At 40.3% G+C, this 14,473-nt stretch overlaps 1 long non-coding RNA gene across 1 annotated transcript; it reads right to left on the reverse strand.

Moving 5' to 3' along the window:
- Positions 1-12,323: 12,323 nt before the first annotated feature.
- On the reverse strand, positions 12,324-14,056 carry LOC130859644 (uncharacterized). The gene is made up of 3 exons (XR_009055237.1): positions 13,941-14,056; positions 13,505-13,605; positions 12,324-12,449 (listed from the first exon to the last, which is right to left on the reverse strand). It is a non-coding gene; the product is annotated as an uncharacterized LOC130859644 (long non-coding RNA).
- Positions 14,057-14,473: the final 417 nt, after the last annotated feature.

Below are 14,473 nucleotides of genomic sequence, written 5' to 3' on the forward strand. Positions count from 1 at the left end.
TTGATTTTCTCTCTGGATGATCAGCAATGGTGCTGGGATATTGAAGTCCCCTCCAATTACTGTATTGTTGTCTATTTCTGCCTTAAGACCCATTATTAATTTTTTAAAATTAACTAATTAATTAATTGGCTGCATTGGGTCTTCGTTGATGTGCACAGGCTTTCTCTAGTTGTGGTGAGCAGGGGCTACTGTTTGTTGTGGTGTGCGGGCTTCTCATTGAGGTGGCTTCTCATGGGCTTTGGGTGTGCGCGCAGGCTTCAAAAGTTGCAGCATGTGGGCTCAGTAGTTGTGGCACATGGGCTCTAGAGCACAGGCTCAGTAGTTGTGGCACACAGGCTTTGTTGCTCCATGGCATGTGGGCTCTTCCCAGACCAGGGCTCAAACCTGTGTCCCTGACATTGGCAGGGAGATTGTTAACCACTGCGCCACCAGGGAAGTCCCAGACCCATTATTAATTCCTTAATATATTGGATTGGCCAAAAGTGACTTTGGTTTGTAAGTAAAACTAAAAGACACATTTTTCATTTTTACCAAGAACTTTATTGAACAATGTATTCACTGTTTTGTTCCACTACCTTCTGCCATTTTTCAGGCAACTTCTTAATTCCATCTTCCCAAAACTTTTTATCTTTGTGAGCAAAGAACTGTTGCAGGTGCCTTTTACAGTCTTCCAGGGAATTGAAATTTTGTCCACTAAGAGAATTTTGTAAAGACCGAAATAAATGGAAATCTGAAGGTGCAATGTCTGATGAATACCGCAGATGAATCAGAACTTCCCAGCAAAGCTGTAACAGTTTTTGCCTCGTCATCAAAGAAACATGTGGTCTTGCGTTATCCTGATGAAAGATTATGCATTTTCTCTTGACTAATTCTGGACACTTTTCATTGAGTGCTGCTTTCAGTTAGTCTAATTGGGAGCGGTACTTGCTGGAATTCATCGTTTGGTTTTCCAGAAGGAGCTCATAATAGAGGGCTCCCTTCCAATCCCACCATATACACAATATCCCCTTCTTTGAATGAAAACCAGCTTTTGGTGTGGTTGGTGGTGGTTCATTTCTCTTGCCCCACGGTCTCTTCCATTTCCCATTATTGTACAGTGTCTACTTTTCATTGCCCATCACAATTTGTTTTAAAAATGGAATATTTTCGTTACCTTTAAGTAGAGAATTGCATGCGGAAATATGGTCAAGAAATATCAAAGTGATGAACATAACCAAGCTGGGGCAAATGATTTTCAGCGCTTGATTTGGATATTTTGAGTATGTCGGCAATCTCCCACGTGGTATAATGTTGATTGTTCTCAATTAATGTCTCGATTTGATCACTGTCAATTTCAACTGGTCTGCCTCACCATGGAGCATCATCCAGCAAGAAATCTCTAGCATGAAACTTCGCAAACCACTTTTGACATGTTTGATCAGTCATAGCACCTCCTCCATACACTGCAAAAATCTTTTTTGTGTGTTTCAGTTGCGTTTTTATCTTTCTTGAAATAATAAAGCATAATATGCTGAAAACGTTGCTTTTTTCCTTCCATCTCCATTATTAAAATGGCTACGCAATAATTCACCAATTTTGATTTTTTTTTAAAGCACCCTGATATGACAGCTGTCACAATACAGCCTAACAAAATTGTTTTGAATGAAGTTGAAGACAACTTTAACTTCAAGTTCTACTAGAGTCATCTTACAGAAAACACCAAACAAACTTTTTGGCCAACCCAATATTTTGGTACTTGGGTGTTGGGAATGTATATACTTAAAATTGTTATATCTTCTTAATGTATTGACCCCTTTATCATTATATAATGACCTCCATTGTCTCTGGTTGCCCTTTTTGGTTTGAAGTCTATTTTGTCTGATATAAGTTGGCTATGCCTACCTTCTGTTTGTTTCCATTTGCTTGAAATATCATCTTCCATTTCATCACTTTGAGCCTATGTGTATTTTAGAGTTGAAATGAATCTCCTGTAGGCAGCATATAGTTGGGTCTTGTTTTTTTTTTTCTTTTTCTTTTCTTTTTTTAACCTTATCCAGCCACTCTGTACCTTTTGATTGGTGAGTTCAATCCATTTACATTTAGGGTGATTGTTGATATGTAAGAATTTACTACTGCCATTTTATCTTTTGCCTTCTGATTATTTTGTCTCTCCATTTTTAAATTTTTCCTTCTGTTTCTGTTTACCTTTTAAGTTGGTGGTTTTCCGTGATGAATTGCTCAGTCTCCCCCTTTTTAATATTTCGTGTCTCTGCTGTATATTTTTGCTTTGTGGTCACCATGAGGTTTACATAAAACATCTCATAAATAAAATAGTCCTTTTTCTTCTGATAGTATTTTGCTTTCAGTCTTCTATAAGGGCTTCATCCTTTTACTTTTCCCCTTTTATATTTTCGATGTCACAAATGATCTCTTTTTATGCTGTGATATCATTGCCAAGATGTAGTAGCCATAGTTATTTTTAATGATCTTTTCCTTTAACCTTTGTGCTATAGATAGGAATCTAATAGATTTTTCTAAAAAAGAGTTTTAGTGTTCTAATTCTGACTAACTATTTATCATCTTAATCAGAGTTCTGTGTACCTTCCTCTTTTTGTTTCAACTTGAATAGCTCCATTCAACATTTCTTGTAAGGCAGGTCTAGTGGCGGTGAACTCCCTTAGCTTTTGTTTGTCTTGGAAAGACTTTATTTCTCCTTCATATCTGAAGGATAACTTTGCCAGAGAGTACTCTTGGCTGACAATGTTTATCTTTCACTATTTTCAATATTTCATTCCCCTCTCTCTGGCCTATAGAGTTTCTGCTGATAAATCGGCTGATAGCTTAATGGGGATACATTTGTAGGTTACTGATTTTTTTCCCCTGGCTGCCTTTAAAATTCTTTATCATTGACTTTTGACAATTTTAATATTATGTCTCTTGGGGAAGGTCTTTTCGTGTTGCAATAATAAAGTGTTCTATTAGCTTTGTAGATTTGTATATTCAGTTCCTTCCCCAGGTTTGGGAGACTCTCAGCTATTATTTCTTTAAATATGTTTTTTGCTCCCTTGTCTGTTTCTTCTCCTTCTGGGATGCCCATTATTCTTATGCTGGCTTTTCTGATGTAGTCAGATAGTTGTCATAAGTTTTCTTCACTCTTTAAAAATCTTAGTTCTCTCTCCTCTTCCGCTTGAATCATTTCTATATTTATATCTTTGAGCTCACTAATTCTTCCATATGATCTACTTTATTTCCAATGTAATGCATTCTTCATCTCCTTTACTGAGTTCCAGAATTTCTGTTTGGTTCTTTTTCAGATCTTCAACCTCTTCTGTTCATCAATCTTATTCCTGAGATCATTGTATTGTATTCCTGAATTTTCTTGTAGCTCATTGAATTTCTTCATAATAGCTATTTGAAATTCTTTATCACTTAGATCCCAATAGTCCATATCCTTGCTAGAAAATTGTCATTTTACTTTTGTGATACCATATTATTATGATTTTTCCTGGTGTTTGATGAAAAGTGTCTCTGTTGCTGCATTTGAAATAGCAAATTTCTCATTTAGGCAAGGCTTTGATTATTTTGATTCTAACCATTTGACAGACTGGTATTTGAGCCTTCCTTTTGTTTTCCAGAAGGTGGTGCTATAGCACAAGTTTTTTGTTTCTCTTGCCAGTGCCAATTGCTGATACTGGGAAGTGTATATTTAAAAAAAAAAGCAAAAGCTGATGGCAGAGCCAGTTAGCACTTGGGCTTTTGAGTGTACCCATGCCTGATAGGGAGGTCTTCCAGTAAAGGAGTCCCAGCAATCCTTGGGCAGTCCTCTTGCCTCCTGGGGCATACAGAAGGAGACATTTTCCTTCAGTTCTCTTTGCCTACTTCCCTTTCCTTTTCCTCTCCCCAGTCACTCTGGTCTCTCTTGAGAGAGAGCAACTGACCCCTACAGCTCAGCACATGGCTGGGCAGACCCCCGCTCACTACCTTCACCCTCCACCTCCTCTGCTAGAAAAGTCGTACTGGCTTGCAGCCTTCTCTGCTGCTGTAGCTTCTGTCACCACCGACTCTGCCTCCAATTCCCACTCTTTACCAATTCCTCTAGGGTCCAATCCACTCACTTTTGGATGCACAGGTGGATGGACCTCACAGATGTCCTGGTATGCCTTGCAGGGTGCTTTTTTTGTTTTTGTTGTTATGGATGTCTGATTAGTTGTAAATCAAAGGGGAGAGAAAAAAGGGATGACTCATGACACCATGCTGCTGATGTCACAGATTATAAAATTTTTGATGTGTAATCTAATAGAATTTTTAAGGTTTATAAGTATCTATACTAGTCCATCTCCCTATAAAATTAAAGTTGCAAATTTTCACCTTAATCAGTCTTAATATTGTATAGTCATTAAAAATAATGGTTATGAAGATGAGGTAATAATGTGGCAAATAGGTGTGATAAAAAAATCAAATGGAAAAAAAGGCAGGATATAAAACATGTAAGTATAAGACCTGAAACCCTAAAACTCCCAAAAGAAAACATAGTGGGAAGCTCCTTAACGTTGATCTTGACAATGAGTTTTTGGAATTGACACCAAAAGCACAAGTAACAAAAGCAAAAGTAAACAAGTGGGACTACATCAAACCAAAAAGTTTCTACATAAGAGAGGAAACAATCAACAAAATGAAAAGGCAGCCTACAGAATGTGAGAAAATGTTTGCAAATTGTACATATGATAAGGGTTTAATATTCTATATATGTAAAGAACTCATACAACTCAATAGCAAAAAAACAAATAATTCAATTGAAAAATGGGCAAAGGACCGGAATAGACATTTTTCCAGAAGAGACATATAAGTGGCCAGCAGGTATATGAAAAGATGCTCAATATCACTAATCACTGGGGAAATGCAAATCAAAACCATCATGAGATATCACTTCACATCTACTATCAAATGGGTACTATCAAAAAGTCAAAAGACTACAAGTGTTGTGAGATGTGGAGGAAAGAAAACCCTTGTGCACTGTCTGTGCGAATGTAAATTGTTGTAGCCACTATGGAAAACAATATGGAGGTTCCTCAGAAAATTAAAAATAGAACTACCATATGATCCAAGAATTGCACTTCTGGGTATTTATCTGAAGGAACTGAAATCACTACCTTGAAGAAATATCTACACTCATGTTCATTGCAGCATTGTTCATAGTAGTCAAGATATGGAAACAACATAAGTATCCGTTGACACATGAGTGGATAAAGAAAACGTGGTCTATATATACACTGAAATACTTACTATTCAGCCTTAAAAAAGAAGGAAATCGGGACATTTGCAACACTGTGGGTGAATGGGAGGATATTATGCTGAGTGAGATATGCCAGATACAGAAAGACAAATATTGCATGATCTCACTTATATGTGGAGTCTAAAAACGCCAAACTCATAACAACTCATGCTCTAAAGAGAGTAGAATGGTGGTTACCAGGGATTGGCGTGAGGGGAACTGGGTAGATGTTGTTAAGGGTACAAACTTGGAACTAGTAGATAAGTTCTGGAGATCTAACGCACAGTATAATGATTATATTAGCAATTCTGAGCTATAAACTTCAAAGTTGCCAAGAGAGTAGATCTTAGTTGTTCTCACCACACACACACACATACACACACGCACAAAATAATAATATAATAGAGATGTTAGCTGATGCTATGGTGAGAATCACATTGTAATATATAAACATATCAAACCAACACACTGTATACCTTAAACTTACACAATCTTATATATCAATTATATCTCAATAAAAAAGTGTTAACAATATGTCTTACACAAAGTAAACACTCAGTAAATGGCTCTTATTCATTAATCCTGGGGCTAAAGACAACCCGCAACACGTATGTTCATTTAAAAGTTACTTCTAGTCTCAAGTTTTCTTTTTAAATCTCAGGTTTTCTAAGTTCAATGACCGTATTTTTCATCATCAGGATATTTTACTAGTTCTTTTCGTATGAACTTATACTTGATTCATAGTCACCAACTTTTTCATCTCCTCCCATTTAAAAAAATAAGTATATTTCTTTGAGGAATTTAAACATATTTACCTTAAAGTCATTTCAGTTTGCTCTACTCATCCCTTGGTAACAAATTCTCCCCTTTGTTGTATTTCATGGCATTAGTTTATAGTCAAAGTTTATAACATATAATTTGTATATAAATGTTAGTATTATATATATGAATAGTGCAGATTATAATATTTTCTAAGTATGACAACTCTTTTACCATTTTTCTTGTAGACAAATTGCTTTTGACACATACATTCAAAAAGTTGTACAATATTTTTCAGAACACCTGCCAGGAAGTGCCCGTGTTAACACATTAATCAGAAGAGGAGTTTGAGAAGCCTGTGAGCTTGGGGAAACGAAGAAAACAGAGACACATACTGGCAGTGGGCGAGGAAGCCCGGCCAAGTTTGTCATTTCCCAGTTTGGCTGCCGGTGAGGTGATGTGTGAGCCTTGCTCTGTATGACTGCATTAAAGAGCCAGTTTATCAGCCTCCCTTCTGAGTCTGTGCTTGTTGGGGCAACTTCTGGTTCTGATTTGGCTTCCTTTGTAGACCCACCTATGGGGAGGAGAATGTGATGGTCACATCACATAGAATTTGAGTAATCTGTTCCTTTTACAGATATGACTTTTGTTCTGCAACTAAAAAAAGCGAAAAATGCAGGGAGAGATTTCTGGTGATATTTTGGCTTCACATTTAAGTTTACTTTCAGAGAGAAAGCAAAATGGGTCATAGGCCCACAGCAGAGTAAATTTAAGAAATATACAGAATGTTATGAGTTCATTAGAAGACTGTAAAACGCAATGGTCAGCAAGCAATCGCCTACTCATGGTATCTTGGGACTCCTTGTAGAGGCCTTAAAATTATTTTATTCCCATTATTCTGGGAGTTGGGTCAAGGCAGGAATAGAGACACAGATGTAGAGAATGGACTTGAGGACACAGAGGGGAAGGGGAAGCTGGGACGAAGTGAGAGAGTAGCATTGACTCATACACTACCAATTGTAAAACAGCTAGTGGGAAGCTGCTGCAGAGCACAGCAAGATTAGCTCGATACTTTGCGAAGCCCTAAAGGGGTAGAATAGGAAAGGTGGGAGGGAGGCTCCCGAGGGAGGGAATATGGGGATATATGTATACATATAGCTGATTCACTTTGTTGTACAGCAGAAATTAACACAATATTATAAAGCAATGATACTCCAATAAAGAAGAAAAAATTTTGAAGAAAAAATAAGAAATATTTTGTTTAGAGAAATATAGCAAAGTAGTGCCTAAGAAAGAGTAATAAAAATTATCACATCTGGGACTTCCTAGGTGGCGCAGTGTTTGAGAATCTGCCTGCCAATGCAGGGGACACAGGTTTGAGCCCTGCCCCAGGAAGATCCCACATGCCTCAGAGGAACTGAGCCCGTAAGCCACAACTACTGAGCCTGCGCCCTAGAGCCTGTGAGCCACAACTATTGAGCCCATGTGCTGCGACTACTGAAGTCCACGCGCCTAAAGCCCGTGCTCCGCAACAAAAGAAGCCACCACGAGAAGTCCACACACCACAATGAAGAGTAGCCCCTGCTCTCAGCAACTAGAGAAAGCCCATATGCAGCAACAAAGACCCAACACAGCCAATAAAAAAATAATAAATCCAATAAATAAATAAATAAATTTAAAAAAATTATCACATCACAGGGAAACTGATCTTAGAAACAAAGAACAAAAATTCATGACCAGGGGACTTCTCTGGTGGTGCAATGGTTAAGAATCCACTTGCCAATGTAGGGAACGTGGGTTCAATCCCTGGTCCAGTAAGATCCCACGTGCCACGGAGCAACTAAGCCCATGAGCTGCAACTACTGAAGTCTGCGTGCTCTAGAGCCCTCCAGCTGAAATTACTGAAGCCTGCATGCCTAGAGCCTATGCTCCACAAGAAAGAGAGGCCACCATGCAAGCCCCAACTCGCTACAACTAGAGAAAGCCCACACGCAGCAATGAACACCCAATGCAGCAAAAAATAAATTAAAAAAAAAAATTCTTGACTAGCTTTGGCCAGTGGGAAAACCCCCTCAACCCTTTCTGTGTTCTTTTGACCTGTACTCATCATTCTTCAAACACTTCTTTGTTTTTTTCTGACACAATTTTCCAGGCTATTCTTTTACTTTTCCTGCCCTGGTCCTGGAATCTGTCATTGGGGTAATTCAAGCATCAAAATAAATAACAAGAGTAAGTAACAGTAAATAAATAGCTATATTAACAAATTATTTCCCACTGAATAAAATAAGAAACCATGAGTCCACGAACCTTAAGTGAGTCTATTTACAGAAAGGATTCATGGTAGAGATAAATACAAAGATTGATCATTAATAAACATAAATAAACATAAAGTTTTATGAGGAACAACATAATTACGTAGTCTTAAAGTATCTCCCCTGTGAAATAATGGGAAAAAATAGATGTTGGTCTCTGCCCGTGGTTCCTGACACAGGGCTCCTGAAATCCTTGTAATTTCCTGGGTGATAGGAGTGTCTTTTGTTCTAACGAGGTAACTCTGGGTGAGCTCCTGGAGGAGGGTTTTCACAAGAAAGAAGAAGCTGTGATTGGAATTTTTAGTCTTGCCCCTCATTCTCTTGAGAAGGGAGGAGGGCTGAAAATGGAGTTAATGATCAATCATGCATATGCGATGAAGCCTCCATAAAAATCCCAGAAGTATGGGGTTTGGAGAGTTCCAGGTAGGTGAACGTACTCACATACCAGGAGAGTGGCACACCCCAGTGCCGTGGGGACAGAAGGTCCTGCCCTAGGGGCTCTCCAAGACCTTGCTCTGTGTATCTTTTTATCTGGCTGTTCATCTACATCCTTTATCATAGCTTTTAATAAACTGGTATATGCAAGTAAGTGTTTCCCTGAGTTCTAGATCCGCTGTAGCAAATTAACCCAAGGAGATAGACACGGGAACCTCTGATGTGGCCAAGTCAGTCAGAAGTTGTGGGTAACCTGGGGACCTACCACTTGTGATTGCCATCTGAAGTAAGATGGGAGCAGTCTTGTGGGGTTAAGCCCTTAACCTGTGGGATCTGACACCATCTCCAGGTAGATAGCTTCAAACTTGAGTTAAACTGTAGGATGAGTGGACACACTGAAATCACTTGTCACCTGATAGGATGCAATGACAGAAACAGAATAGCTTCTAGAATATTGACAAAGATGCATATGCTTGATCTAATCATGAGGAAACATCAGATAAACTCTAATTGGGAAACATTTTTTTAAAAGTTACATTATTTCACAAAATAACTCAGATTGGGAATATTTCACAAAACAACTGGCCTTAATATTTGGAAGTGTCAAGGTCGTGGGTATCTAGGAGAGATGGAGGATCTGATCCCAGCTGAAGGACACCTCTGAGACAGACAACTAAATGCAAAGCGAGATATTCTGTGCTGAATCCTTTATAAAAGATTTGATTGGGACGACTGGTAAATCTTGACTGGGGTCTCACAATTAGACAGTGGTAAAAATGTATCAGTGTCAATTTCCAGATTTTGATGGTTATGTAGTATGTAGGACTAAGCACGAAAGTGTTCAGGGGTGATGGGGCATCAGATCAGTCATGCTCTTGCCAGCTTTGTCCATGTTTCTGTGACTCCAGTATAAAAGTAGGAAGGTCATCTGGCTTGGCCTTGACAGATCTAGGAACCAGGTTCTTGCCCCGCCCTGAGCCTGAGCCCCACCCTGGGTGGGTCCCAATCTAGCACATTTCAAGCTCAGAGTCCTTTGTCTCTGTGGCTGCTGGCCTGGCCCCTACTTCTGTCAGCTGCTGTCTCCTGTGGCGTTCTCCACCTGTGTGCCAGCACAGCTGCCCATTTTTACCCATTGCTATGCGAAAGTTCCACCTTCTTTAGTCAAAAAAAAAAATTCAAAACTCCAGGACTGGCACTGGATGGATCACATGGGCTTGGCTTTTGCCTAAAACTCACCTTCCCTTTGAGTCTGTGTCTGATCCTGCATCACAACTCCCCCACCTTTTTTCTTACCCTGGACAGAGGGCTCTTGGGTTGATTCCCCATAGCCCAACTGAACACAGTTCATATAAGACTTAGATAAAAGACAGACAGTGAAAGGACAATAAAATGAAGAACTTTCATCGATCTTTTTTAGGAGTCAGCTCACTTCCTTTCAGCTTTTTGGATGAATACATGGATACCTTTCTTCTTAGCTCCTGGTTTACCATCCTCATGATGGTTCCCATCTTTTATACCCACCAAACAGGAGAGCCTATGGTCTCACATGCTCTTGACGTGTGAGAGGGTGAGCCCCTGCAGTTATAGTTTCCTACATTCACCTCTACTCGGGATAGACACTAGGGGTGGCCTCCTCATTTATGCAAGATTCAACCTACTTCCAGATGCAAGTCGTGTCTTTATGGACATCACCAGGAAATCACACCACCCTCCCAATAAGCCCCAAAGATGTGCTCATATATGCTTCTCTGGTAAGAGCAGGGTTGGTTTTTGTTGCTTCCAGTGGGATCTCCTTGTTGCCTGCTTGGACAAACTCCCTTGCCTGATGTGGTACGTTGGTCAGCTTTATTTGTATGGGGCTGTTTTGGTCCTCTGTGGCTTGACTCATAGTTCCTGTAATCAAGCCTCCATTAGGCAAGAGAAGACAGCCCCAGGAGGCAGGATGTAAGGCAATATTTTTGGAGGGCAAGATATACTAGGAGGTACCAAATGCTGCGTCCCATTATTGAGACTGACAGTCGTAAGGACTAAATCCATGCCGGACACTGAAAAGCTTTGCAAAAATCCCTCTATCCTAAGCTGTTGACATTTTGCAGGGGACCATCAACAACAAACTTGTAAACCTGTGGTGGTTTTAGGTGTAATGAGACATTACATGTAGGAAATTATGGAACCCATCTCAGAAATTTCTACTGTCCCATCATGATAATATAGCATTCCTCTCCCTAATGAAAAACCTTTCAGTGAAAGTAAAATAAAATAAATGATAATAAACAATATTAAAAATGTAAACAATGAAGCACAACTTTTCAAAGCTTCTTTTCTAAAAAAAAAATAATTTTAGGACAGTATTAAATACCGCTTACCTGAAATATCCAGGTGATAGAAAGACTAATGCTTTGAGTAAAAGCTTTGTTAACCTACAAAAGAGAAATGTTTTCAAAGGAAAAATATAAAGCTAGACAAAAGAAGCAAAACATGGGAAGATCCCCATTTTCTTGCTGTCACACTTCTTATTATTGGGAATGTTATTTTGCTGAGTGAACAACAAGCATGGTGAGGAGACCAAGTCACTGTTTTAGTGAATCTGTTTGAAGAACAATTGTAGAAGCAATGACGGTAAATGTCTGTGGTGGAAGTTTAAACGCAGGGACCCCAGGCAACATCGTCCTGTCCCCATTTCTGGGCCAAGGGTGGAGCTACAGCTATGGGCTTTGGTTAGAATATGCACAGTGTATTTCCAAGTTCAAAGGAACAAGGTGAAAAAGAGGTAACTTTGGTAGATCACTTATGTTGCTGCCAGTGTGTCCCATCCATCACGGCTCCCTGAGGACTTCCCATGAAACATCAAAGTCACTTTCAAACTGCACAAATTAAGCACTCATGTGGCTTTGCAGAACCTCTGCTCCCTCAATGTTTAAATCTGGGTCATGTTGTAATATGAAAATTTTATTCCTGGAAGAAGAGCAAGAACTGCCCCTCAGGGGATACCTATCCAGTTTTCCCATGAAAGTTTAAAATGTGCATGTGGAAAGTAGCACATATTTGTAAATTAGTTGAAGATGTTTTTCAAAACAGGATTCAATTTAGCAGCTTCTCATGCAAGAACTTCTTATAAATGTATGTATTGCTTTTTCCCTGTAAATTCCCAGAAGTGAACTGGGTGGTGTAAGCTCTACTTTCTTTTTCTAATAATCAGACACAAACTAAGTTGCATTTAAACTAGAACAGCATTTTACACCTCTGAACTGCTTCTCCGGATGTGAAAAGGTGTCCAGATGAACTAGATGTTTCTCTTCTGTGAAAGCTGGGTGTGAGGTGTGTTGCTGATCTGTATCTGTCACCTACGTACTTGCTACTTAACGTGCAGTCGAACAGCATAATCATTACCTGGGAGCCTGATAGAAATGCAACCTCTAAGGCCCCACCCAAGACCTGTTGAATCAGAATCTGCATTTTAACAAGATGCCCAGCTGAGCCGTCTGCTCCTGAAGGCAGGGCAGCACTGGGCAGGGGAGGAGAAGTAAGCCATGAGGGGTGCAGCAGAACATGAAACAAATGCTTCAGCCGAACAGCCCACCAGAGCTCCGCAGGCTTCAGCCACACCTGGAACTCACCTGCCCCTTCCGGGTGTCATTAGGATTCTGGCTAATAATGTACTCGAGGTATTGCGTGAGGGTCTGGCAGGAATGCTGCTGGTGGAAAAAGAGGAGTGACAGAGAATTAAATGGTCAGGAATTCTAAACGCAGCAGAGGTTCTCATCTGGCACCAACCACTATATTCTCTGTCCTTCCCCAAATAGCTGCCTTGTGGTTTGACTCCACATCTAGGTGGCGGCCAGGCCCTGGTGTTCCTTGTAGAAGTGGTGGGGCTTAGGAGGTCACCCAGGAGGTGAAAGAGGAGGCAGGAGGGAAGCCAGCGAGAATGTGAGCCCCATTTGCCGAGCTCTACCAAAACAGCTCTCCTTTTATTTGCTTGATCTGTTAAGGTTCCACTTAAGATTTGCTGAATACTTAGCAAAGCTATGAAAACCACTGCCCAGAGCAGTGAGCACCAGAACAGTTCCCAGATCAGGCAAGAGCAAGGCTACGTGGCCTGAAGAGACGTGGGTTCGGAGTCAGACATCCCTGGGACTGAACAGCTCTGCTTCTTCTCAGCAGACTTACACTCTCTATGCCTCAGGGATCTCATCCGTGACCTGGAGATACTAACACTGTGTGACCACACACCTGGTTTGCCCAGGACGCTCCCTTGTTTACAGTTCTTATCTTTACGTTAATATTGACGACCTCCTTTGCTCCCCAAAGTTGTTTTGGTTTGGATGATTTGGTCACCCTAACTAATACCTACCTTGGAGGGTTGTTTTAAGTACTAAATAAGATTAGGTAACTACAGTGCTTGACATCATCTCAGTGATTTTACTCTTTACACTTATTAAAGAAGACATTCTTGTAACCTGAATGGTTACAGAGTTACCAGTATTGAGTAGGTTACTCTTGGCCTGGGTATTCAAGTTCAGCTGACCAAACCAGGGAGATCTCTGCCCACACCCTTTCAAAGTGGGAAGTTGCACTTGTCCTTTCTGTAGCTACCATGGCCTTTGGCTCTCTGAACCCCTGAGAGGGCTATCTGGGGTGGTCTTTGTTCTCAAGTAAGGAGGTATTTTGTGTAGAGGCTTGTTATAACTGTGCTCTACTTGAGCATAGAGAGTGAAATGGCAAGGGTACAGGAATGGAACTAACTTACATTTCAAGCCTTCAAAGAGATAACCTCCTGGCTCAAGGTCCAATCATCTCCACCTGAGGTCCTCCTTGAGCGTCCTTCTTCTATGCGTTCCCGTGGCCAGGCTGGGAATGATTGGGTCATATTACATTCTATACTTCAAATAATGCTGCAGGAAGAAAGGCAATGCTTCCATCCTGCCTTTGTGAAGTTAGGGTCTTTGGGTGATGTTCTTAAAATGTATTAAGGAAAAATAGAACTCAGGCTACTAAACAATAATCCTGTGCCCACTATTTCAAGTGGTACAGAGAAATGCTATGAGATGGTGTTTTACCCTCTTCTGTTCAGTGCTCCCCAGGAAAGCATTAGGATAAATTTTCTGGACTAGAGCAGAGAGCTCCCCTGGAAAAAGGGTTTGAGATTTAAGAGGGTGTTAGGTGTCAGTAAAATCATCACCCACATAACTTTTCCATTGACATCTGCACTAGTGGAGACCGAGGCTGGACACAGTCATGATATTCATCTGGCCAAGAGGTATGTAAGACATCAGTATCTTTAATTCATGGCTGGCCACCTGCACAGGAAAACAAGCAGACAGAATGTGCTCTAGGACACTAATTTAAACCCATGGAAAAGTCTTTTATCTCTTTTGAAAAGTGATAAGGAGATTCATAATCTATGGTTTAGGTAGACATATACCAATCAAATATTGTTAAGAGTCTTAAAACTTTTAAATGGGAAGTGCTTCACTATACTCCAAACCTGTCACGTGCCAGAGGTCAAAACATATCCCACAATGCCACGTGGCATGGGTTGAAAATAGTCTTTATTGGGAAAAGGAGATTCTTGCAAAGAGAAAGCACAGATTCCCCATCCTTTTCACGACCCACGGAGAGGCCCACAAGACGTGCAGCATGGGTCCACATTCTGGGGAAGGGTCCTGACTCTACTATGGGTCCCCCTTTTACAGGATGAGCATGAGAAAGCATTGAT

Source organism: Hippopotamus amphibius, chromosome 8 (assembly GCF_030028045.1).
Source record: "Hippopotamus amphibius kiboko isolate mHipAmp2 chromosome 8, mHipAmp2.hap2, whole genome shotgun sequence".
In the NCBI taxonomy this organism is placed as follows: Eukaryota; Metazoa; Chordata; class Mammalia; order Artiodactyla; family Hippopotamidae; genus Hippopotamus; species Hippopotamus amphibius.